Source organism: Arctopsyche grandis, chromosome 13 (assembly GCF_051622035.1).
Source record: "Arctopsyche grandis isolate Sample6627 chromosome 13, ASM5162203v2, whole genome shotgun sequence".
Classification (NCBI taxonomy): Eukaryota; Metazoa; Arthropoda; class Insecta; order Trichoptera; family Hydropsychidae; genus Arctopsyche; species Arctopsyche grandis.
This window is the reverse complement of record NC_135367.1, coordinates 14,200,526-14,227,037: the sequence shown is the minus strand read 5'-3', so window position 1 is coordinate 14,227,037 and position 26,512 is coordinate 14,200,526. Positions and strand designations below refer to the sequence as shown.

The following is a 26,512-nucleotide window of genomic DNA, read 5'->3' as shown; positions in this document are numbered from 1 at the left end:
TCGTACACACGTAAGTAAGGCTGTGCGACGAAAACAGGGAGAATTTGACCACACGCCACTGCTTAAGATGATCTTTTCTGACCTAAAATGATCTTATCAATACATATATAATTATTACATATGTATTGATAAGAGTAAAATTCATTGTGCAATTCGTTTACGTACCTGTTATGTGAAGCTTTAATACTAATAAATCGACGTTATGTTTGTAAAATTTAACTCACCTGCAACAAAATAAATATAATCTCATTAAAAAAATATTTCAAAATTATTACTAAGACTTGAATGATTCACCATAATTCAAAACGAGCACAGTACACAATTAACAAATCGATATGGAAAAAACAAACACGAATTCAAGTTCGACTTGTTACAACTTGTAAAACGTTGCAAAAAATGACACACAAATATATATTTCAAATAATTCATGTAAAATTTCAATTGGTATTTAAAGATCACTGTTTTGGAATAACTTATGTACATATCCAAAAATAAATCAAAGGAAATATCAACGAGCGGGTGTTCTTGAAACCCTTCGATAAACAATTTTACAATACTGCATTTATTGTGTATATTCATATAATATGTATGTAGAGGCATGTTAATTTATATTACATACATGAAATATGCTAATTTTACAACAAAAATCTCTGCATTAGAAATAAAATCGAAAATTAATCCTAAAAATTTTCAATTTTTCCAGTCCAGTCTTACAAAGAGTGTGAAGTATGAACGGGGATGTACCATACAAGTCGTCTGTTGAAAATTGAATTGATTGGTGTAGGAACCAGAGTCGGCGATGAGTGGGCGTGCTGTGACAAGTCGCATATGACGTCATCGAACATCTGATCTGCGACACAGGGCCGTCACCAGTTATTTGTGACGACAAGGCCACCAGATGACCCATTCCGGGTGTGTGACCGACGATGGCCAAGGCCGCTCTAGATAGGCATACATACACATACACATATCCGGAAGCGAAAGTGGACACTCATCTGTATAATAGTTTATTGGTGAATCGCCGTTTTAATTTTCACTAGCATACCTGCATTGAATATGTTATCGATAAAAGGAAAATTAGCAAATCAAGTAAGACTAATGGAAATCTTTAAAAAATATTATATGTACATAAACACGAGTGCAAATTTAATATCGTTTGTACAAGGCTTTTATTAATTTTTAGTGGGGAGAAAAATTCGGTTCAAAATAGGACAGTTTTCATTTACAATTCTAAATTTAATATCTTGATATAGAAGGTTAAGGTTTTGAAAATATGACTATCTTGAAACAAAAATCTTGATTCCATTATACCGGTTTGACACGATGCTAGTAGCTTGGACGAGTGACTTGGACGTTACTCGCAGCATGACATCAGGTGGTCAACCGTTTTTGAACGTTTTGGACGTCCAAGTTACTCGTCCAAGCTACTCGCATCGTGTCAATCGGGTATTAGGGATCTACTGCCACCAGATCATTAATTTTGGGACCGATTGTCCGAAATTAAATAATTGTTTATTTTACGAATTATTTATTGAAATACGTAAAAAGAACAAAAGTTTAAAATTACAAGGCAATTTTTTTATTACATGCATATAAAATCATTTTAATTTGGTTGTTTAAAATTTAGCACAAGTTGATGAAGGGTGAGACATATGTACAATATGTACAGTATGTACAATACGTTGACAAGTGATTTTTCATAACCTGCGAAGTCGAAGGGACAAGACATTGAAGTTACAAGATGATTCGATCTATAAATCGTTCCAGATGAAAGCTATCGATGACAGTTCATGTATATATGTACATATACATATTAATAATAAAGAAAATATTTAAAGCCTACTAATCTAATATATAATTTCGAAAGAGATTTTGTATGTATGTATATATGTATTTTTGGTTGGGAATTTTGTAAACAAGTCAAAATTTCTATGACGAGTCGATTCGCCATGTTTACGCTGTTTATATTACAAATACTGAGCGAAGCCGGGTAAAACAACTATTAACATAAAAAGCAAAGTGAGGAAAATTATGAAGAAAATTTTAGCCCTTTACTATCACTCTATTACATAAATTGAAAACTTCTGAATGTCTAGTATTTCAATTGATTTCCAATCCTATCTTTTTTTGGTTATGAGCTTTAAATCAAACATATATATGTATAATACTTGATACAAATGAAAATGTGGTAGATATCTATGTATGTATATGTACGAGTATGTACATATGTATATGTCTGATTTCTCAGAACTAGAAAAATTTGACATTGGTGTTTTTAGTACGAGACCGCGGAAACTGTCATAATATCATTAACGCGAACCGAAAATTTACAATATTGAAAAAAATTAAATGCAGTGGCGTCCAATTATTGTCAATTTGGACCGGGCGGGTGCAGGAAAACGCGAATTAAAATATTTTTCCCACATTCTCGCGTGTCGTCCGATGCGCCACCTTAGCTCCGATGACACGCTGTCAAAATTTAAATGAACGCCATTTTGGTTTTCAATTTATTTTCCCGGCATTAACAGGTATTTTTTGTGCGGATGAGAGAGGTTACCTTTGGCGAGGACCAACAACAATATGTCCGACGAGCCGTGACCGGGTCTATAATGTATGAATGAGCGGATAAGTATGGTCAATATCCGGTTATGGCCGACTGTTCCCGCTACCTGTGACCACTTCCGAACTTGGACACAATCACGCTTTACACTCGGAGTTTCTCAATATGTATGACGCGTCACGGGATGTGAATCATCGAAACACTATAACTATGTATACCGTTAGCCGATCGATTCTCAACTACTTTATTTATTGTCCAAATACATATGTACATACATACATATCTACATCATTTAATATTTTTATAAGATTATATAAAAAAAGTGCTTTTATTAAAAATATAATAATTTCATTCCAAGAATATATTTCAACTTAATGCGAGACAAATTGTCACAAAAAACACCAAGTTCGTGCGGATAAGTGCGCCAAAAAAAACCATAAATACAAGCATTGTAGATTAAAATATGATTGTTTCCTTTTAAGTAAAAACAAATAAAGAATATTGTTTTATTTCATCGTATTAGAACATTACTAAATAAATTTAGAGTCACCTAACTTAAATGTCAACACTGAAAATATATTTTTTAATTTGGTGGTTTTTCCGCAGAAAAAATATGACAAACAATAGAAATCTATACAAACTTCACATTACTTTAAGTTGTGAGCGGTAATTGATTTCCATCTTTACCGCTCGAGCTAGTACGTTTAGATAAAAAAAAATAGTATTGAAATACTTAAATAACCAATCCTAATAAACGGAGTGACATATGTAATATACTGGCAAAATAAACACATAAATAGCACGGAAAAAAAATATTTTTGACTTTTAAAATTCACTTGATAGTTAATCACAAGTATTTTAAAGCAATAAAAAATCACAATCAATAGAAACTACTGATTCCAATTCTCTCTTTGAGCACATTTATACAAGATTTTGAGTTAAAAACTGCAAAAGCCAAAAAACTGCAAGAATTTCATATTTTTTAACGCTCATATCTCATAAATGAGATCAATTCAATAAAAATCATTTTCGTATTCAAATTCAGTAAGTGAAATTGAACAAAGATTGATGTCTCCGCTTCGGTAACTGAAAAACGTGATTTTTTGTTGTTCAGTGTTACACTAGTTTTTGTTAACGGCTAATACAACAATTTACCACGTTAAACATTTTTAAAGTTAACAGTTAACTATGATATTAGATTCATAGTTAACTGTAATATTTATTATTGACTTACGAACGTATTGTGGACAATGATAATAATTGTAAATTTTGGTAAAAAAGGCCCGTTACGGGGCCCCCAAGATTCTTGTATGATAAACAGCCTATATAAAAAGTCATATTAATACCTGATATCATGTTATTGGTATTTTATATCTGAAATAGAGTAGTGGTAAAATACCAATGACAATACTAGTTAATACTGATATATCGATACCGAGGCTAACTTAAATACGCGCTTAGGTTTATTTATCGACATATCTCAATTTGTATGGGTACCTAAAATTTCGAGTAGTCAAATGATACTAATTTTACTTCTTTCAACATTTTTTATTTATTTATTTTTTACACATATATATATATATATATATATATATATATATATATATATATATATATATATATATATATATATATATATATATATATATATAGGAAGGCCTGACAGGTAGACCCCAATGCGCCTTCCTAGACAATTAATTACAAACATTGCAGCATTTTTATTACATAAATCACTGTATTTACATAAATATGAAATAAAAAATGAATTAATTAATTCATTAATTGAGACACTATGAATTTAGACTTGTACATACATTTTTACATATTGTACATAAATCAAATTCAGATATTTGTAACAGCTGGTAGGATGATTTTTGCCAATTTGAGGAACCGTTTCAACAATGAAAATCAAATGTATTGACAAACTCTGATAAGAAACGATCCACTTGGAGTCACAAATATCCAAGTCTAACCAACAGTAATAAAGATTAGCACGGGATCGAACCCAGTAATCTCTCAGTGCTAAACATGAACGCAACCACCAAGCTATACTGCTGGCTCGGTGGTTGCTTTATGCTTTATTTCAACATGAATGCTTTAGACTTAGTCTCACAAATAAAGCTTTAAAGAATAAAGCAAATGAATCTCGATTCATACAAATTTCAGGTATATATCTTTGTCGTTACATATATTGATGCCTGTATCAACACATATTACTTTGACTACTTCTTTATTTTTTTTAGTTTGGTAACAATAAAAGATTGGTAACATTAAAAATGCAACAATAAAAGATTGTGTGCCTCTGCCGCAACGACGATTAATTATTTGTGAATCACACGTGTCATCCCTTTCGCACTTATTCCACAGTACATAAGTGCATCCCGCTCTGAGCACATGTCCGGTCCCGGTCTCCCGGGACTCCAAATAAACTCCCGACGCGTTATTTATGAATGAGTTACGCGCTCAATCACTATACGGTACTCGCCAAAGCCGGCCGCACACCGAATAACATTTATTCGGTGTGCGATCGTGTATTATTTACGAAATTGTCTCGATTGAGACACCACACTTTGGTGAATTTGCATAAGAATACGATTCCATCTCGACGGGAGAATCGAGACGAAGCGGATTACGAACGGCGTGAATTTCGGCAATGGGGACCCAGCTTCCATGGATGGTCAGGAGGATGGGACGACGACAATGGTCGATGATCTTTATATGCAAATGGATGATCCGTACGAACATCATCCACCCCCACGTTTCGACAGCGTCGTCTCATTGTCCAAACAAACAATGAGCAAGTGTAGTCGGGCCGATTACCCGGCGCCTTAATAGGAACAATGGCTGACATCATCGAGGAAACGCATTATTCTAATGGCTCTCCATAACGTATTAATTATTTTATTTTAACCGATCGACGTTGTCACACAATGAATCTACGAAATCTACGAGCGGGCGGAGTTATGTAGTCTGGAAGGCGTTAACCCTTTGAACGGTCTAAGGTTTGGTTGGTCGGTGGATTTAATTACGAGCGTGTGTAGGAGGGATGTCATTATTTCCGAGAAATTCTAATACCTGGCGCCACTCTGATTTTAAAACAAAATTGTCACAGAGTTTAGATACATCTTTTTGAAAGATTTTCATTTTTAAATTAATTAATATTATTAAAAATAAGTGATAGTGAAAGGCTTATTCAATTGATTGAATAAAATCTTAAGTGTTTCACAATTTTTAATTCGCATCAATTATCTCAATGCATATTTTTGCAAGACGATGACGATTACTCGGGACAGTCCTGTTGAACCTACATTCTTGGTTGAATCGAGTGAAGCAGCAGCAATATTAAGGCACACTGCAATCAACTCTTCAGTTTTGCTCGATGAATTGGGAAGAGGAACATCTACATACTACATGCAGCTATAGCGGCTTCGACAGTGGAAGAGTTGAAGGGCAAGGGTTGTCGCAAAGTGATTTCAACTCATACATATTTTGTGTATCATCATTATGTGTAATGACTAGTCACCGGACCCAGAAGGTGCCGCGTATTGTTCAAAGGTTGTAAATGCATTGTTAAAGGTTTGCCGAACCTTTTTTACAAAGGATTTACAGGTGACACGACAACTCGTTCACAGATTTTCCGTAAATCGAGGATGCGCTCCAGGCATTTCGTATACGGCCATCTCTTTCTCACCCCGTCTGTTCACCATGATCTCGTTTACTCTGCCATTACGTATGCAGCCATCTCTCGTTATCGGTGAACAGACGGTCTGTGAAAGATATGACTGCATACGTAATGGCAGAGTAAACGAGATCATGGTGAACAGACGGGGTGAGAAAGAGATGGCCGTATACGAAATGCCTGGAGCGCATCCTCGGTTTACGGAAAATCTGTGAACGAGTTGTCAGGTAACCGGATTTACAACAATGGAACAATGGATAGCACTGTGACTATCCTACCTCTAGTAATGATGGTATTTGGTACTTTTATACAAAAGTTTGATCATAGATGTCGCCTTGGGTAACCTGTAGTGACAAATGAATTTAAAATAAAAGTATTTTTATGTGTTTAGCCTTTATCCAACCCCCGATTATTATATCACAAATATATTACATCACAATTTTGAATGAATACAAACTTTGATCTCAATAGTTTGATATAAACGAAGAAAACATAATATATGTATATCTTAATTTACATGTATGTATGTATGTATGTATTGTATGCATGTATGTATCCGGTTTAAGTGGTATCAATCGATCGCTTAAATAGAAAGAGGGGTGTGTTTGTATTTTAGTTACATAATATGAATAGTATCTATGAATACAACCACTGGAATGGAAAATGGCGTTATCGTAATGGAAAATGTATATGCGCAAGTGCGATCGTAAGCTCGTCGGTATTTTGTTCCCAGTCTCATATAGGGGGTGTAACTCAGTGGTAGAGTGTCTGCTTCGCATGCTGAAAGTCCTGGGTTCAAATCCCAGCTCCTCCAAGAATGTTTTTTTTTTGTTTTTTATACATAATTTTAACAAACAAAGCAACCTTATATAAATACAACAATAATATCTTCGGAAAAACACTGAATTTTCAATGAAGATAATTATGGCGACGAATTTTTGCAATACTGGAATTTTCCAGGTTGGTTTATTTAGGGCTGTGCCTAGTCATATACATACATATGTACATAATTTTACATCATATTGCGTACGTAAAATATTGCATTTTTTGTTATTTTTCCATTACATATTATAAATAATACGTTATAATAAATAAATGTGGCGCGTTTACAGATAATAACGTTTTGTGTATATTATATAAAATAATACGAATATTATCGCAGAAATGTAATACGTTCAGCATGTTTTTGCTATCATAGCAATACTAATAGACACAATTAAAAATTTGCTTTGTAAATTAATATGTTTTAATTTGATGTAGTATTTCCGATGACATGTAATAATATATAATTTAATGATAACAAATTAAATGGTTTTTTTTAATAAAATAGTAAGAAATTTTTATAAAAATTTGCGATAGTAGTGTACTCCATAGATAAAACTAAACGGTCAATAACCATTAATTTACTAACCAAATCAAACAAATTACTGAACAAATAAATACAGGTCTATAATAATTGTCATGATGGTTAACTAAAACAGTACTTGAATATTCATTAAAACAATAAATATGAATATTTATACACCAATGTTATACGAAAATTAGAGCACATAATAGTATTTATTTCATAGTTATAAGTTTAAAAATATGAATAAACGAACATGTAAACATTTGAGAAAATATCCCAGTACATATGTACATACATGTATCAAGCATTATTTCGTGTATGTAGTCGTAAGTATAAAAAAAAATCCTCACACTGAAATATCTATCACTGATCCCATTTTCATGGTCGAGAAAAATGTCTCTGTGTATGTGTTAGAATGTGTGACTGTGTAATTTGGCGATATTTTGAACACCGCTAGTCCTATCGAACTAAAACTTAATATCGGTTACTGAAATGCTTATCGTTATGACATAGGCTTTTTTTTAATTAAGTACTTCCCCTTATTGGTGTCCTCCTTTTTTTAAGAGTTTGGATTCAATTATCTCCCAAACTGCTCAATGATCAGCCTGAAATTTTATAATGAAATTATAATTTCATAATAATATTCACTAATATTTTTACCTCGATCGGAAGTAGTACATTTACTCTAGAGATTCGAGATTTTTTATATTTTTCTCAGAAATCTTTCAGTGTATTAAACTAAAATTTCATATCTAGAAGTTTCAGCTTAATATAAAGTTTTGTATAGTAAATCTTCACTTTACTAACCATCAAAAACAAGTCTCGGGCAGATTTCACACGACAGTGTGTATGTAGATATGCAAATGGATTAATATGAACTGTGGTAGTAGATAAATTTGTCCATTCATCCATTTTTTTATTAATTTGTAGATTTGATCCGATAAACAAACAAACCACCACATCATACATACATACATGTAGTGTAACTATTTATAAAATAAAAATTAAACAAACGATTTATTTGAAACGATATGACGTCCCTCTCATCCCTGCCCACCTCCCAGATGAATATGGACGAAGACGTGAGGGTCGAGAGGATTAAAAAGACACGGGCACGAGGCCGGTGGTCCGCGGGGCTGTTTACCCACCTGTGCCAGATTAATACGCCGATCAGGTGGTTTTTGTACACCGTTGCGCGGGGATGGCTGTTTCCTTTTTTAACATTTTTTTTATTACGTACCGAATCGTCTTCGAGTCTCCGGCGGGTCCGGGGATTAAAAAAAAGACCGCGATTGCGACAATGGGCCCAGATCGGGGTAAATGGGCCGCGAAGGGTTAAGTCGACGCGTTCCACTAAAAACGCATCAACGCTTCAATGGCGGCACTTGTCCTTTTCACGGAACACGACCTTTCTAAACACACACACTTGCCTGTACATAAACACTTTATGCCTAATTGAATTATCTAATCTGTTTGGTTTGTGGATTATTTTTCTTCGGTACGAAGGTGAGTGAATAATTATTCGCCATATTCAAATATAATATATGTAAATTACAATTATATTTATTGTGGACGTGCACCATTTTCGATCGTATTAAATGTTTTTTTATAAAAATATATCGGATGAATAGTTCATACATACACGCATAGATGTGTACAATTTTATTTAACATATGCGAAAAGTAAACACCAATCGAGCTCCCAGCACGACACAACGACAACAACAACCGAAATGAAAATCATCGCATTTCATTGATGTAAAGCGATTGAGCATTGTCAAAAAAGAGAATGCCTTGACAAATTGATCCGTAGATCTATTTAGATCGGTTCTGCCAAAGGATACATGCTCGTTTTTTTCGCCATCCGTCGGATTAGACGGTCGTTGGGTCAGATTGCCATCGAATCAACCACCCACAGTGCACGAATCCTTCAGATAGAGTCCTCACTATCGAAAAAGACATACGATCATTTGACGACATGGATACCCTTCAAAAAATACAGAAGCGGAAATCGTAAAATCCGAAGTTAAAATTGGACGATTACCTGACGGAATTAATTGGAGATATCGTTAAATGTACAATCGTACATGTTAATGGCAAGATGTACTACGTTACAGTTCGAAGATTCAATAATAAGACAAATCCACTTACTGAACATGCCACATACCGGATAAACAAAACAATAAAATTTTGCTTCAAACCAACGACTATTTACTTTATTGCGTAATCGTGGGACAGTTACGAGGCGACAGGTGTAAATAGTGATTTTACTGAAATTACGCAATTTTCGCGGTCAGAAGGAGTTAGGAGGAGTTGGACCGAAAGATTTAAAATTAACAAAAAAAAGTAATATAAATGGGTTTAACAGATAATTTTCCGGTTCAAATAGCAGATTAATCTGAGTCGTTGAAGAAATCGTTGTCGGCAGATGTTTTGTATACCTAACTTAGGATTTATTATTATTAATACCGTTTTGGAAGACTTATTCGTACGATTGGACGCCTGCTGTTCCGCTACAGTTCGGTGAAGTTTCACTGATCCTGAATAATTGATATTTAGATTAAATTGTACGCTAGATTTTAAATTGAGAAAAAAAACACCGTTTATTCAAAGCATGGCGCCAGATTATGTTTTGTTTGTGCAAAATATTGCAGTTCCGAATGTATGTACATTACAATCTAAGCTATGTAATATGAGTTGTTCAATTATTGAAATTTTATAATGAGTTTTCCAGTAAGTCAATTCTAAAATGGCCACATTTTCATTTATTTTTTTAATTTTGAAGGAACGTTTAGTTCTCTATGAGGAAAGCCCACTAGAAAATTTCCAGATTTCTATTACAATAAGTTAGCTCAAAATACTGCCTATAATATAATATTACCAAAAAGTAATATGTAATTTTCGATTGATGTTAAACATAATATGATATGATTAAAAATAATTTAATACAAAAAAAAATCAAAACCATCGTAGAATCAGAACAACATTCAACAAACATCGACACCGCATTTTACACAGACTAACCACCCAATGAACCGAATAGATATTTGAACTTTATTTGCACCTGTCACTTTGTCGGTAAATCGTTCGTTGGAGATTCAATCAACGGAACCGATTAGCGGCAGACGACAATACAAAGCTCGTTTCCATAAGGGAACGAAACGAGTTTTTGGGTTTTTTTTTTTTTTTGATTATTTTTTAATTGTCACTAGCAAATTGAAATTCCCACAGACGACGAACAAACACAGCACCAATCAATATATGTACAAGGCGTGTTGCCAAAAACAATAGTATCTACAGAGTGGAGTCGCATTCGGGTGTGTCAAAAAGTCGACACGCGAACTACCTTTATCTACCCCTGACCTACACGGAAAAGTGTCACTTTGGAAAATGTGAAAAATTAAATCGAACCCTACTCGGAGTGGGGGTGTCTGGCGATAAAATTGTATAATAAAGAAAACACGTCTAGCTACGATAATAATAATAATAAATATAAGGGTGAATAATGGGGTCGTAAATCATAGCTCAACTCGTTCTTCCTTATCTGTCGCTATTTAGAAAATATGTCCGCGTGACAAAATGGTCGTTTTATTCCCTCACTTTTTACAAGGATCACACAAGAGTGGCTCTCTTTCATGTTTTATATAACAATATAATAATATATAGAATTTTTTTTAATGTTTAAAGTTTTTATTGAATATATGAATAAATTATAAATAAAATCGTTTTGGTATTGTCATTTGTCGTTAGGTTCATTTTTTTACATTTTAGGTATAATATTTTCTCTCACGGACGGGCGTAAGTATTGTATTCTTTATTATTAACACAAGATTTAAGTATAAAATATATACACAACAAATGACAAACAATGAATAGATAATATGCATATACATATATCTACATATTTATATATATACCACATGATATATCTACATATGTATGTATGTATATATATATATATATATATATATATATATATATATATATATATATATATATATAAGAGTAAAATAGACACATGATCATCATCTACAGCCATTCACTATCCACTGCTGGATGAAGGGCTCTCCAGCAAACTTCCATTTGTCTCTGTTTTGCGCAACTCTTATCCATCTCACCCAATTCATTTTCCTAATTTCGCCTACCCATATTTCTTGCGGCCTTCCTTTTATACTTTTAAATTCTCTCGGGTTTAATTCCAGTACATCTTTTGTCCACCTTTCGTCCATTCTCCTAGCAATAGACCTGCTCAATCTCTCCATTCTCTCCATTATATCTTCTACCCTTTTCATACTTCTCATCCAAGTATTCCGCTTCGTATTTTTCCTCATTATGCCGAGCATGTAGTGTTCCATACTTATTTGTGTGCATTGGACTTTGTGTAGCATCTTGGTGTTCAATGTCCAAGTTTCATATACATACGTCATCACTGGAAAAACAAATAGATCAAAGAATTTTTTCTTCACGAAAAGTGGCATTTTTTTTATTTAAATCGAAGTTATTTCCCCCAAGTGCATTCCATTCAAATTTATAAAATGTACACATAACAAACATATACATGTATACATTTATATACAATTCAATAGCCAGCAGTATAGCTCGGTGGATGCATTTGTGTTTAGCATAGAGAGATTACTGGGTTCGATCCCGTGCTAATCTTTAATACTGTTGGTTAGATGGATATTTGTGACTCCAAGTCGATCGTTTATTATCAGAGTTTGTCAATGTATTTGATTTTCATTGTTGAAACGGTCCCTCAAATTGGCGAAAATCATCTTACCCGCTGTCACAAATATCTGAATTGATTTATGTACAATATGTAAAAATTTATGCACAAGTCTAAATCCTCAGTGTCTCAATTAATGAATTAATTATTTCATTGTTAATTTCGTATTTATTTAAATACAGTGATTTATGTAATCAAAAAGTGCTGCAATGTTTGTAATTAATTGTCTAGGAGGGCGCATTGGTGGTCTACCTGTCAAGTCTTCCTGGTATATATCTATCTAAAAAATAAAATATAAACCACATTGATGCAGTCTGAAGGCTGATTTTCAAATTGGATTTGATTTTACAACTAACTTTCGAATGTTTGGCTAAAATTAATAATTCATGTACATTAGTCCACTATCATAGCGTAGTATCGCGTGATGAAAAATAATCATTTCACATCAAGTATTTAAGCACTTACTTCAAATTCTGACTCGTACATCAACAACAAACAAAAAGCAACACCACAAAAATATATAGATAAAGTAAAAGCTTTAAATATTTCAAAGTGCCCTCTGACATAGGGTGTAACCACAGACTACGTACATGTTGACATATACATATATGTATATACAAAGTTAGGTCATTAGTCATGGGACGAGTTCACACCTCTATTGCGAATGGATTCAGGAACAAAACGAGCGAGGGCGGCTCCGCATAGTCGATTTGCACGCGATTTGCATAATTGCTAATTGTGTTTTCGCCGAAAACAATTTATCTAATGCTCGGCCCCTACGTAACCATCCTCGAATAGAACTCACAAATTCTCAACGCAAACACCATTTTTTTTTGTATCCGTAGGTATACAAAAATTTCAACAATTCCAACTATTCACAGTCACGAAACGAAAATTTATTAATTGGCCCGATAATTTCCCGCTCGGGTGACCATAACTCAAATCAGTCCCGGGTAGATAGGTGGATACCATACGCGCCGTATGCAATTAAAACATTATTAAAATAATTCAAGACTGCGTTCACCGATATAATTATTATAATAAATATGTAGCAGGTGTGTTGTTTTCAATGTTTAAGGGCGAATATTTCTCGTTCGAAATTATTCTACGTGGCCGAAAAGAGAAATTTCGAATGGGTAATGTGTGATTTTTTGACTCCTATATGTATGTACATGCATATATGTATATCGTAAATCATAAAAGTCAATAAGTATAATAATATAAATATAATGTGTCTAATTGGAGATTGGTGAAACAAAAAGTGCTATGGCATAATCAAAACCAAATACCACTGTAACTTCAATATTTTTTATATAAAAATAAACTTGCATAAAATATTAACAAAAATTAAAACTGTTTTAAATTCAGTTAAAAAAACTATCTTTTATATTCTACCGACACATCAAAGGTTTCTTAATCAAAAAATAAAACTTTTAATTAGGATAGGCATATATTTTTTTCTAATTAATTCGCTCTATAACGTAATGGTTTAATTAGTGAAAAATTATCACTGCCGCATTTAGCCGCCAACTGCGACTTTATTAACGTGTGATTTTTCCACTCGGGTAATGAGATCAACGAGCACGTCAACTTATTTACCCATGACAAAAATCTGAAAATATTTCCAATTGTATTTTATTAACGAGCATACTACCTACATATGTACATAATCGTATTTGCAAACTACTATATACATCAACGGCAAACGTGCAAAGAACAAAGTAGACCAAAATTCCGAGAACCATTACACTATATTATAATTCACATCGAAATAAAATTATTAGTAGATTTGGTACATCGCCTGAAAATCTCGCATAGATCCGCCGTAGAATTAATTATATTTTTATCGATCGAAATTACGGTGATTTGCGCGCGCACCTTGGACCATACAGAGGTACCGCGCGTCAATCCGCGCGGTTTCTTCAGCTCCAATTTAAATGTTAATTATAGAGAGTGGAGGGCGTGTCCCGAGTCCTGAACCTGCGTAAGGTGGCCGCCCATTAAAAAGCACAGCATTCTGTTGAAAATTCCTCAGAGGTCGCGGACCACGGAAGGTGCTTCTTTGACGATGGTTTTCCTGTGACGCATGACGAGCGTCCGTTTTGTGATTGTCGTTGTTGATTTTTCGTGACATTTCGGTTTGTTTTTGTTACGAATCGAACGAAGACTGCTCTACGGATTCCATGGGACATTTGTCCGAATTAATTTTAACGATGCACTGCCATGTCACTCGCTGAAGGGCGACACGTGTGGAACAAATCACCTACTAATATACGATATTAAAATTTCCCACTTCGTCGAGACTTAGAAAAATGTGTACGATTTTGCAGAGTTTAAGCATACCATATATGAGTTGTTATATTTTAAAGTGGCGGAAGTCAAATTTGAAATTCCAAAAACACTATTTCTTGACTTAATTCACATTGTTATCACACCTTTTAATTCGATATGTCCAGAATCTCGGAAAATTATCTCAGAATAAACGTATTACAGATCACTAGTATTTTTAAATATTGTTAAGCGCAAAATATTACATTTAATGTTTTGCGAAATACATATTTCTCGAAATGAAGAAAAGTGGACTTATGCCACTCTCAAATATATCTAATGTTTATATTATCACATTAACGACTATTATCACTAAAGCCCGGACCCAGAGGGTGCCCGCGTATTGTTCAATTGTTGTAAATGCATTGTTAAAGGTTCGCCGAACGTTTTTTTTTTTTGGACTCTAGCTTTGTAAATAGAGCTAAACCGCCCCTTAAAATTATGCAAAATCTACAAGTTTAATTATTGTAATTAGCTATAAAAATCATTTTATCGTGTATTAAGCGTCATATAGTATAAAATAAGTGCAAGAAATTAAAAAAAATAATGGCTGAAACAGAGCTGTCATTCCAAGGCGGATATCATCCTCACACTCACCGTTGATCGCGGCGTACTTAATTCCCCCTCTCTCTCTCGTATCTGTGAGGCACGTGCAGGGGCGTCATTTGGGGGGGGGGGGCTGGGGTGGGCAACCGCCCCCCAAGATTTGAACGGGACTATCCACGTTGTTTAATGTATTATTATGAATTTCAATCAAAATACTAAACCAACAAAAATACAATATTGAAGTTCTTTAGAACACTGTCATTTACGTCAATTTTCAGAAAAAAAATGTTGTTTGCCTCGATTTAAATGATTTGCAGCAGATTATTTTGTACTTTATATACAATGAATATATGAATGAATATATGTATATGAAATTAAATTCGTTCAATGATAAAATATACGATGAACTGACGACAGTGAGAAAACCACCTTGTCAACCAAACCCACCCCTTACACGTAACACATTTACACATTGCATGTATTTCGGAAGCGTCGATAATTGTTGCCTCGGTGTTCGAAAGCTAAACACCGATAAAAAGAAGAGTGCAATACCAATTATGTGTTGATGTTAAAGTTTAGATGATGAGGAGCATCGTTGCGTGCGGATGCTGCTGTACGCGGCAGGTGCGCTCGTGGCCGCATCGCGAGCCGCAAAAAAAAAATGCGGAAAACAAAAACGAGGCGGGTCCGAGGAACCGGCCTCGGCCATTCGAAGTATGCATCACAACTGCATTTGCAGATATCATCGATTGCCGCCAATCAACACCTTAATGTTGATCATTGATCAATTTCACTTTCGTTGGCCCTCCGACCATTTCGCGATCGACGGCCAACACCTTAACACAACCGGGGATTAAATTTATTTCAACTAATTTAATGTACTGAACTTTTTTTTGATGTCCATTTCATTTATGGCTATTATTTGTATATCCTATGGGTGTATTTATTATCATTGGTCATAGGTCATTGGTACCCAACGTCTTATACATATGTAAGCTCAAGCTTTTCCGGGAAGGCTATGTGATTGAAATTAATGAAAGCTTTTAAAATTGAAAATCAACCCTGTAACTCACTCGTAACGACTAAACAAAACAATTTATTTAAGAAATTGCAGTTCAATGTACATTCCTTCAAAATAATTATTTATTTTCGATTATAAATGTGTGTATTTTGCGGCGGTCATACAATGTATATATGTATGTATGTAGTACCTACTAAAAGGAATTGTTATGCACTTTGAAGTACAGAATACTATTTAAGTTATCTGTTAAGAAAACAAGACATTTCTAATTTCTCTTGATATAGGTTTCGTACTTATTATATTCAAATCAAATTTGAAATAATCGAATACAGAACCAAAATATTCTAAAAAATATATGTATATGTACATAAGTGTATCAAGAGCAAGAAATTCGTAAAGTAGGCACATACATTTTTTTTACACTATTATATTGTATGTACATATACTGTCACCGATAGTAATAATAAAGTCAACTTATGACATATCAATAAGATTCGCGTGTTTGCAACTTCACAATGCGACATTCCTACGGATGCAGCTTGCGCAGTTCTTTCGTTATCTCGTTTGCGATCTTTCCGAGTACATATTATGTGTACACATGTCTACGTATGTGTGCGTTTTGAATGCAGTTTTCCTGCGATTCTTGAATGCGCTCTAGTCGCATTTCTGCATTTTTGATGCAACGCAATATAGCTGAAATATGACGGACGGAAATCCAGTCAATGTATTTTATAGCATTGTTACAATTGCATGCAGAGTGGTGTAGTTTCCTTTTTCATATTAAAACTTATCTTATGCAGTTTTCTTTATATATAATACTAAAAATACAATTCGGATGTGACCAGCCCATGACGTTACTTGGTATTAAACTTAAGCTTTTAGATATTAAATTTCAGTACAATACAATGAAAGGTCGAAAAACTTTGAAAATCTAGACTAAAAATACTACTTCTAATTGAGATAAAAATATTTAGTAAAAAGTTTGTAAAAAATACAAGTGTATGAAATTTTTTATACCTATTATATGTAAAATAGTTTGAGCCCAATTTGTTGAAAGGTTTAGGAGATAATTGAATCCAAAACTTAAAAAAAAGAGAATACTTATAAGGGGAGGTACCACTTCCGGTCTACATAAAATATGAAAATTTACGTCGTATCGATAAACATTTCAGTAACAATGTTCAAATTAGCTCCAAAATACACAGATACATCCTAACATACTAACACACGCACACGCACACAGTTTTTTCTAAACCATGAAAACGTGATCAGTGATCGATTCAGTCAAAAGCTCGAGTTCAAATTTTTGCACGATCACAAAACTTTGTTAACAAACTATTGTTACTATGCAGATAATAGTAATACATAAATAAAGTAAAAGGATAATATAGTTTTATTAATATTTTTTACGATCTACATAACTTGGTAATATATTATTACATATATAAAAAAATAACCAATTTTTAACTGCAGTTGCTTTAAATAATAACTTATTTTGGGACTTAATTCGTAAATACTTGAGTGAAACTATTAAAATAAAATGAGAATAAAACATAAATAAACAGCTTCAAAAAATTTATAAATTTAACATAATTAGATACGTACCTACATTAGTACAATTGCATAATTTTAAAAATAAATCTTGTATCATCTTCAATTTAACTAATAAAATTGAAAAAAATCATAAAAAATCAGTGTATTTATATACATATGTATGTGTATATCATAAAATTCGTTGTACCTTTCAATAAAACCACCTCGTATATTTCATTGATTTAACAAACCCACAATGTCAACTGTTTTATTGCGATATTGCGATTCAATTCGACGAATTCGCGGTGAAGAAAAAAGTGCATCATTACGGGCTTCGAACAGATGCAAAAAAGTGCACTTTCGGGGGCGCAAACAACATTCGGCGATCTCGTGTGGCACGCGCAACACTTTGATATTACCCGACGTTTTAGCCATCGAATGGGGAATGTTAAATTGTTTGCATATATACTGTTGTATACGTATGTATCCATGTACAATGTACATATTTCAGATAGGTATGTGTGTTTGTTTTTTGCCATTACCTATACGTAGGTAGAGATGCGCGAGTATGCATTAAAGTGCAGTATTTACCGATAAGTATGTCTGTCGCATACGTGCAATTGTTTATTTTATATGCGTGCAACTCGTCCGGTCCAGTTATAAACAAAAACTTAACTGATCTGGCGGCTCTCAATGAATTGTCTCCGAATGGACCGATCGAATGGGGGTTCGTCACTGGTGACACCAGGAAAAGTTATTTTAAAAGTTTGTACGTTGAATGTTTATTTGTGAATGAACAGCAAGGCATTTTTCCAACAAGTACGCGAGCCTGAAATACGCCGATAGGCGTTGTATTTTGAGTATGTAAAAAATAAACAAGAATACTATCCGCTAAGTCTTTTTTCCATTACTTTACTATGAATTATTTCTGCGAAATTCTTAACACAGCATCTTATTTTCAAAAAATAATTCGTACGATTACTTCGTTTTTACTTAAAACATACACTTACTTCGGTGGTGGAATTATACTCAAGTATTACATACATATATATATGTAATGTATAGCCAGCAGCATAGCTTGCGTTAATGCTAACCGCCGAGAGGTTCCCGGGTTCAAGCTTTGGGTTGACCTCGATTGAAACGAATTTATTTGGAAGTATTTCTGTAGCACTGCTGGTCAGACTTGGATATTTGTGACTCCAAGTCGATAGATCGTTTGCCAATTTTTCTGATTTCATTGTTGAAACGGTTCCTCAAGTCATTGACAAAACCATCCTACCCAATATGTCACCACTACTTGAACATGATTTCAAATTTATAATCTACTAGCTGTATTACCCGGCTTCGCTCAGTATTTATAATATAAACCGCTTAAACATGAGTAAGCTAATAGTAAACATTTAATTTAAAAAAAAAAAATTTTAAATTTAAAAAAAAAATAAAAAAAAAAATAAATAAAAAAATATTTTTTTTTTGCCTTCTAGGGCTTCGCCCTCGGCGCCCCCCTGAGCCTTTGCCTTCTAGGGCTTCGCCCCTCCACGCCCCCATGAGCAATTGCCGTTTAGGGCTTCGCCCCCATGATCAGTTGCCTTTTAGGGCTTCGCCCCTCCGCACCCCGATGATTTAATGCCGTCTAGGGCTTCGCCCCCCTTAGTTAATGCCTATTAGGGCTTCGCCCCTCCACGCCCCCATGATTAAATGCCGTCTAGGGCTTCGCCCCCCTTAGTTAATGCCTTTTAGGGCTTCGCCCCTCTGCGCCCCCATGATTAAATGCCGTCTAAGGCTTCGCCCCCATGATCAGTTGCCTTTTAGGGCTTCGCCCCTCCGCACCCCCATGATTTCATGCCGTCTAGGGCTTCGCCCCCCTTAGTTAATGCCTTTTAGGGCTTCGCCCCTCCGCGCCCCCATGATCATAATGCCGTCTAGGGCTTCGCCCCCATGATTAAATGCCCTCTAGGGCTTCGCCCCCATGATCAGTTGTCGTTTAGGGCTTCGCCTCATAAGGCTGCGCCCCATGGGGCTTCGCCCCATGAGGCTGCCCCCCCTTGTGCCCCGTTCGGGGCGCCATGGGGCTGCGCCCCCTTTGGGGCCCAATGAGGCTGCGCCCCCTTCGAAGCCCCATGGGGCTGCGCCCCCTTTGGGGCCCAATGAGGCTGCGCCCCCTTCGGGGCCCCATGGGGCTGCGCCCCCTTCGGAGCCCCATAGGGCTTCGCCCCCATGATTAAATGCCCTCTAGGGCTTCGCCCCCATGATCAGTTGTCGTTTAGGGCTTCGCCTCATAAGGCTGCGCCCCATGGGGCTTCGCCCCATGAGGCTGCCCCCCCTTGTGCCCCGTTCGGGGCGCCATGGGGCTGCGCCCCCTTTGGGGCCCAATGAGGCTGCGCCCCCTTCGAAGCCCCATGGGGCTGCGCCCCCTTTGGGGCCCAATGAGGCTGCGCCCCCTTCGGGGCCCCATGGGGCTGCGCCCCCTTCGGAGCCCCATGGGGCTGCGCCCCCTTCGGGGCCCCATGCGGCTAAGCTCCATAAGGGAGCACCCCATAAGGCGGCGCCCCATAAGGCAGCTCCCCATAAGACTGCGCCCCATAAGGCTACGCCCCATGAGACTGCACCCCCTGCGCCCCCTTCGGGGCCCCATGAGGCTGCGTCCCTAAGGCTGCGCCCCATAAGACAGCGCCCCATAAGGCTGCGCCCCAAAAGGCGGTGCCCCATAAGGCATCGCCCCATAAGGCTGCGCCCCATAAGACAGCGCCCCATAAGGCTACGCACCATGAGGCTGCGCCCCCCTTCGGGGCCCCATGGGGCTACGCCCCATGAGGCTGCGCCCCCTTTGGGGCCCCATGGGGCTGCGCCCCATGAGGCTGTGCCCCCTTGTGCCCCCTTCGGGGCCCCATGCGGCTAAGCTCCATAAGACTGCGCCCCATAAGGCTGCGGCCGATAAGGCTGTACCCCATAAAGCTGCGCCCCCTTTTGGGCCCCATGGGGCTGCACCCCATGAGGCTGCGCCCCCCCGGGCCCCCTTCAGGGCCCCACGGGGCTGCGCCCCTTGTGGCGCCCCTGGCGGGGCCCCATGAAGCTACTCGCCTTGCGCCCCCGCGGGGGTGAATCCATTGAATCGAAAAAAACAAATCGGCGCCCATGGATCGAAAAAAAAAAAATCGAATCACGTGTTCGATGACGTCACCGATCTACGGACGACGACGACGACGACCAAGGATACATACAAAGTCTCTTTCCAAATTATAGATTAGATTATAGATTAGATGAATGTATATACATATGTACAAGTTTAATACCACAGCTTAGGGGTAACCTGTAATGGCATCATAGTGAAAAATAAAATATAAATGTAAAAATTCGCTTATATACTAATTTTAAAATAATCAATATATGGTGCAAAATTAAAGGTTCTGACAGAGGATGAACTTGATTACGATGTAAGCATTACAATTATCCAAGAAATAGATGTATGTATTTGAATCATTGAAGAAATATTTTTCGTCAGATCTCTCCCATAAACAGAAGAATGGTTTTATTATATGTAAATAAATGAATTCTCAAGTAAATTCGTGCCGTTCTTATTATTCAAAACATTATGTACAAACACTCCAACCACTTAAGAAGCTCTTGTGTCTAAGAACGAAACCTCAATTGTACAAGTGAGTGACTGCGAACGAGTGATTGATGCAAATGACAGAGGGCTCGCAGGAGGGCATATGTACCTAGCAACAGAAGCAGAAGAATGGCGAAATTGAGGAGATCCTGCTAGCCAGGCGGTCTGTCCGTCTGCGACAGGATGCTGTGGATGCACCAGCAAAACCTGTGCACCTGTCCCGGCAACAGGTGATGCCACGGGACGTACACAACATATCTTCAAGTATGCGCAACTCGCATCCGTGGTGACGGGACATCGATCCTCATCAACGGCATACGCGCACTCACCTTCTAATTGTATTTATATCGGGCGTTAGTATTGGACTATTTTTTTTGGAACCTGGGGTGGACCATTACATGCACGATACACTATAATTGCATAAACGAATAAACGAGTAGGAATTATACGTATTAAAAAATATAATAATAGCAAGACATTGCATGAGGTCACTCTACTTCTAAGTTGCATCAAAATTAGATCACAAGATGCGCACGGAAATAGTTCGTACATATCTGCTTATTAAGTCAATCGAATTTTTGATGATAAAAAATTGGAATAATATTTAAATTACTTATATTTATTTTACATGCGTTACAAGTTGATTTATACTACTTATGGACATATTATACTTTAAAATAACAATCTACGAATAAAAAATCTGACTTTATATTATTATTTGATCATTTGTTGCATCCAAATTTTCCCTCTTCCCACACATTTTCGTCATTTCCTACATTGGGGATTTTCCTCAAAGACCACCTGGACGTATAATTTCCCGATGAGATTGTGTGACAGGCTGTCGACATGCCGAGGTGTTTGTTCTTCTATCTCAGAATTGTGAATGGAATTCGAAAATGAGAATCGAGCAGCGTATAAACACGAGACGATCCTGTTCGTCATGCGTCCAGGACAGGTTGTCTTTGTATTGTATTATATGTATGTGACTGTATCGAGAATCCTGGTGAATTTGTATGCAGGACGAGAGGTGGTCGCGAGCCACGATCCAGTTCGACTGATCCGAGTTGATGTCCTTCCATTCAGAGTTTTGCCTGTGTAATTTATAATAGACGGTTCGAATCGTTTGTCTGAGTGGGTGTGAAGTATGAGGAATCAGTTTAAATATACATTCATATGTCTACCCATTCATGATAAATTCTAATGGAGAGTTTGAATTGATGAACATAAACAAGCCTAATTTGATGTACCATACTTGATTTCAAGTGTTACTTCTTTACATACATATATTGACCCAAAATTTTTAATATTTGTAGATGTATTAAAATTTATTTAAAAACATACTTCAGATCTTTTCAGATGATTCTTAATGGAAACCACAGGACCTAGTTCGAATGATTGGAAAACTAAAAGCAGAAATAAAATCGTTTAAAAGCTCGACTACTCAATAACGATCCGAACAATCAGTTAACTCAGACCAGATACATTTTCAGCATACGTAGCATCGATGATCAACAATATTGTCATGAATCGGAGGACGAGTGGCGATCAACAGACAATAATAAGTACCACCTGAAGAAGTGCAAGTGAGCGGGAATGCAGTTGGCGGCTGCACGTCAAAAAACTGGTCCAATGGGTGGTGCATTCACAGTGCACACAATTGACGTAGATTTACGTTCATCAATAATCAAAGTACGTAGTCCAGTAAGTGGACACACGAAAGAAATACAAATTACAATCCTATAGTTTACCCATACATAATTTCAAAATCGAATCAATTTCACAAAATGTTACATATAATAATTGGAATTATAGTAAGTCCACAACGCATATGAATGAAATTTATATATAATATGTAGCATATACAAATGTATATACATATGTATATAGAAGTCGATATATTGTGAATGCAGTCGAATGCATCTTTTACCTTGTTACGCGACAGGCAGGTAGACACTGAATGGCGCAATGATATGCACTCTAGGAAATATTATGCTCCATTGATGCTCTTCAGAAGCAAGAAGAATGGTGAATCTTGGCGGACTGATATTTATTCAAACAAGTCGAATAAACTTTCAACTTCACTTTAAAAACTGGTATATGATCCACATATATGTATGTACATATATGCAAAAGGAAAAATAAAATAATAATAAAAAACGGGGCAAATAAGGTATCCTGACAACATCAACACCCAATCTTATGCTAATGAACGAAGCTTTGTGTTTTTTCGGAGTAGACGAAGAAGTGTATTTAATAAACTGGGCATTGTTGAGTTCGTCGCTTTGTTTGATAGAAATTTTGAAATTGTACTTAAATATGTAAAAATCTACGAGGGCTACTCGATAATTTTATAATATTGTTCTCTCACTATTAGATTTGTGTTAAGTAAGGTATATCTACAAAAATATTTTTAATATAACTTTCAAATCAATTAAATGTTATAAATAAAATAGACAATGGAAAAATGGACGAATATTATACTCATATACAAATATATAGAATTATTTACACGTTTTCTAGCCCTATTGATCAAAAGATGAAAAACTATTGAAATAAAAAAAATGTTACAAAATGTCACTGCACCTGAAGAAAAAGATCGTAGATATGTACATACGTATATACAAAAGTTGGGCATTGAACGCCAAAATGCTGCATTAGGTCCAGTGCACTCAAAGACTTATGGAACACTGTATACTTGGCATAACGATGAGAGATAGAAAACGGTTAGAGTGAAAATATTGAAATGATAATGGGTGGGTAAGTAGCTAGAACAGACGATGAATATACGAAAGACGGCCACAGGAGAGATGGGTGGATGAAATCAGAAAAATATGTGGAATGAAATGGATGAGAGTTGTCCAAAACAGACACGAATGGATGCGTGTTTGGGAGGCTTTCATCCAGCAGTGAATGGCAAATGGCTGTAAACGATGTTGATGATGATGATGTAAATACATTTAATTAACTATTAATTTTTATTTTTGTGTAAGTATATTATGCCTAAATAAGCTTAAAATAATTCTTCATTATTTTAGCTCAAACTATAACTTGGTAAAACAGCATTAAAATTACATTTTGAATAATTTTAATATGATATTGCCTGATTTTTCATTCGGTACCAATGAAAAATCGCGTATATAAAATATATTCTGAACATACCATGAGAGCTCACAGTGTAATATTTCAATAGTTCAATCACAACACACGAAACAACCACCTTTAATTATTATGAAAATTATACAAAAATTGGATTTTCTTTTTTTTTTGAAAATTATGGTAAATAATTTTAAATCAAAACTAAAACAAGTATTCCATCCAGAAAACAATAAATTTTATTAATATGTACACGAACATAATTATTAAGCTAACCCTCGTGCAATTTAAAATCCAATTCGTCGTTTGTTTGGACATACACGTACAATAGAAATACGCGAACTAATATTAATCTACCTAATATAATCAACCGAGTGATGTAAGATTTTTGGTTTGTGTACATATTATAATGTAAGTATACAGATAGGCACTCGACGCCTCCTCCACCTCCTTCTCCTCTCGCTTACTCCTCATAGTCCTCTCCAAAGTCGAGTGGGGTGTCTAATATTTACGGATATTTTGTAAAGACATGGACATGGACATAATACGGGCACATTTCGGAGTGTATAATGTTCGACAAATATTGACAATTTCGTGAATCAATGGCTGGAACGCCAAACAATAGTTCAAAATGAAACGCGGCTGTCTGGAGGGGGGGTCGGCAACATTTTTACGGAGATTCAGAACGGACTTCATCCCGACAGACACTCTCGAATCCTAGAAAACTATTAAAATACCACGGCATTAGACTGTTCGGAAGATAATTTTTTTTAATTCAATCTTTATTAATCTAGAATAGTGACGTATTCTAGTGTCAAATGTTGACCATCTGTGAGCTATGTGGGCCATTGTACGGTTTTATTGTTTCACAAGCGTTTGGGCACACAAGGTGGTGAACGCGTTATCACGTGGGAAACACAAACATATGAGTAGAGTCAATCCTTTTTTTTACAAAATACCTGACGCATCAACATAACACCGTGCCCACCTATCTATCTGTTTGACGTGTCACTTTTAGTTATGGCTAATTTTCTGTATGTCTTAGAAAGTGTCAAAATAATGTACGTGACGTTCGCGATGACTTTCAATGCTAAGTTATGTATGTATGTATGTATATGTTTTGGTGTCTATAGTATTGATGACATGAAAAAACTGAATAAAATGTATGTGGCTTGCAGAGAAATATATGAATTTATATAAATATGTATGTACAATATATGTAGACTGACTGCTACTGGGAAAGCTGGATCAGCTAGTGCTGATCGGCGCAATACAAAATTAATATATAGAAGATATTTTTGAAAATTGATTATAAGTAATGAAAGCATTTAGGGATAGTGCACATTATTTAGAACATACGTGCAAGCGGTGGTGTAGTCGGACCAGGTCGGGGCAGGTCGCCGCCCTGGCACTTTGATTGATATAAACATTGTTTGTCGAGTACAATTAAAAAATATTTTAACTAAAATTTCACATAAAATTTTGTATTCCAAATATTGTGAGCAGACTCTCGATGACCACAATCGATTAGTAATCTGAGCACATTCGAAACTTAAAAGACGTTTAATGAACTTTATTGGATTTTTTATCTAAAACCACCCAAAACTTCGAAAGAAAATATGCTTTGAACTATTGACCATACGCACTTGAGGATTGATAAAATGAGGGAACTAAGCCTAAATAAATAGTCATCTCTAAATTCACATGTTAAAATTTGATAGTTTTTTGACATACATACATACATATGTATGTATACATATGTACATGGGTTTAGCATTGCTAAAAGCAAATGTTGCTGTTAACACACAAACACGGGTTTTGCAAAATAATTCTTATAAAATATAAAAATAATCAAATGTATTTGAAGTCACATTTTGAAATTTATGATTTATAAAAGTCAATTTATGCATAATTAAGGTCGGCATGAAACATTTTACATAGTGTTACAATTTGAATGAGAAAAAAAATCGAATAAATTATTTTTCAATTTCGCTACGTGAATCACACATACAACGTACATACATATGTGCAAAAAGTAAAGGTTGACACTTATATATTTTATGAAAACA

The 26,512-nt window shown here is 35.7% G+C and overlaps 1 protein-coding gene and 1 non-coding gene across 2 annotated transcripts in view; one reads left to right on the top strand and one right to left on the bottom strand.

The window, feature by feature from the left end:
• Nucleotides 1-26,512, bottom strand: part of LOC143920756 (rhomboid-related protein 3-like) — a 167,396-nt gene that overhangs the window by 93,583 nt on the left and 47,301 nt on the right. The gene's annotated exons all lie outside the window — the stretch shown is intronic.
• TRNAA-CGC (transfer RNA alanine (anticodon CGC)) lies at nucleotides 6,982-7,053 on the top strand. Its single transcript has one exon. It is a non-coding gene; the product is annotated as a tRNA-Ala (tRNA).